The 2,248-nt window shown below is 33.4% G+C and overlaps 1 protein-coding gene across 1 annotated transcript in view; it reads left to right on the top strand.

Annotated features, from left to right (window-relative positions):
* LOC119425923 (CUB and sushi domain-containing protein 1) overlaps positions 1-2,248 on the top strand; it is a 432,525-nt gene that overhangs the window by 191,148 nt on the left and 239,129 nt on the right. The gene's annotated exons all lie outside the window — the stretch shown is intronic.

Below are 2,248 nucleotides of genomic sequence, written 5' to 3'. Positions count from 1 at the left end.
AAACGTCAATACCCATTTATCCTGTTGAAAGTAGAACAAACACACACTGTGTTCATGTTTTCTAAAAAAAAAAAAGTACTGCTTCTTAAACCCTTTAAAAAATATATAATTCTTTGCTATTGCTACAAAGATAAGCAATTGTTTTTATTATTTTATTACTTTTATTCAATACTTTATGAAAGTCATGTATGGAGCTGGCTCAACCCTAACCTGTTTGGGGAAACCAGGGTTTGTAGAACTGGATTTGGGCCTGAGGTTTACTCAAACGTTATCAAACTGCGACTCAGACTTCTCTAAAGAGACACTTGTCCTGAAGTCATTTCATCTCTGTAGTTCTATTTTTCTTCCAGTCACTTTTGTGTAAAAATGTGAATTGTTGCCCTTAAGAAGGTGAGCCCAATATAGATGTTTGCTTAATGTAGAGCTGGGCGGTATGACAAAGTTTTATATTACGGCATTTTTTACTATTTTTCTGGTTTCAGTAATTGAGGGTATTTTTCTTAATATGCATACCTGTGTGTGTTAACCACATTTTCTACTGACTGAGAGGGAAATTACTGCTGTAAGTTGGCTAGGAATTGCTTAATACATTGTCACGTCCACACAATTATTATTAATTTTAATATCAAAAATACTATTTCCTTCATGTGCGTTCAGCAGTGCAGCAAGGAAAAAAGTCCCCCGTGAAACAGTTTATTGTCAGACGACACACTCCAAATTCATTCAATCTTTATTTATACAGGTTAGTCTCATTGAGCCACAAGAACTCATTTATAAGAGTGGCCTGTAAATGTTGTTCAGGCTACATAAACTGGCATGTAGGTTTACTGAAAATTCATATAATATCAAAAATAAATAACGGTTTGTGGGTACAAACCGGTATACCGTCCAGTTCTAGCTGAAATAATATTTTGTATTTTTTTACGTACGTACTTTCACAACTGGATGCTGGCATCACCGTTGTTCATTTTGCCAGGAGGTTTTTCTTAATCAGACTAGAGAATGTGTTTATGTTAGTCATTTATATACTATCTGAATAAATCCAACCTATCCGTTTCTTTATAAGATTATCTTTCATTTGGGCCTAGGTCAAAGTTATTCCAGAGGTGGGACCATGTCATTGTTTTGCAAGTATCAAGTAAGTCTCAAGTCTTTATCCTCAAGTCCCAAGTCAAGTCTCAAGTAAAGACAAGGCAAGTGTCAAGTCAAGTTCCAAGTCTGAAACTTGAAATTTCAAGTCATTTTGAGTCTTTTTTTTTTGTATGTTACATGTAAATAATAGACGGTGCGTTCTTTTTAAAATCTGTATTTAACTCAAATTGTGATGAAACTTGTGCCACTGAACTTACAAAGTGTTTTAAAAAAAGTCATTCTAAAATTGCACCTTTACATTGAACAGTTCAATTAAACTTAGCTGCAAGAATAGTCTTTCTTTAAACTATAACGTTCCAAAATAAACATTGAATGAAAAATGCAAAAGCAGAACTCATCCATCCAGTTGGAAGACTTCATCAAACCAGCTGCTTGTGTTAAAATACACTGTAAATTGCCACTACAGTTATGAATATTGCTTCAAAAAATCTAATGACCATGGATCATGTTAAGTCAGAACTTGCACAGAATGTCAACTTTATCATTTTCTTTGTATGTTTGATTTCATAAACATCCAAAGGGCAAACAAATTCTAATTGTTGTCTTATTATGATTTTACATGGGATAAGACACAATCATGCAAACAAGATTTTGTGATTATCTTCATCCTAAAGAGCAGAACTTGTAACCTGGATAACTTATTCTGACAACTTGTTGTTAATCAAAATACAAAAACTGCATGCTCCTCTTAAAATGGTAATTAAAATTAAGCTTCTGGCTACTGTCAACTACTGTAACTACCAACTACTAACTACACCATGGAACAAATGGGAAGTTATGTCAGCATAAGTCCAATGATTTGTAATATGTAAATATGAATAAAAATGTTTATTTCCTCTAGACATCCATACTTGTTACTTTACATTAATTGGAATAGTTAATAGCAAATGTGGCAACTGGGGAATCAAGGAAAAAAAAAAGAAAAAGTAAAACTGGTCAGACCTTTTTATGTAATTCTTATTAGAAACATGGTTGTATTTGAAAATTTAAATGTTGAATCAAACGGATTCATTCAGCTGAGTAAAAGTCATAAAACAATATGATACATGCTTATTACCTGCATGGAGTAAAACTATGGGGGGGGGGGGGGGGGGGG

This window comes from Nematolebias whitei, chromosome 2, assembly GCF_014905685.2.
Source record: "Nematolebias whitei isolate Nwh7 chromosome 2, NemWhi1, whole genome shotgun sequence".
In the NCBI taxonomy this organism is placed as follows: domain Eukaryota; kingdom Metazoa; phylum Chordata; class Actinopteri; order Cyprinodontiformes; family Rivulidae; genus Nematolebias; species Nematolebias whitei.
Note: the sequence above shows the minus strand (reverse complement) of the source record. Positions and strands in the feature narration are given on the sequence as shown.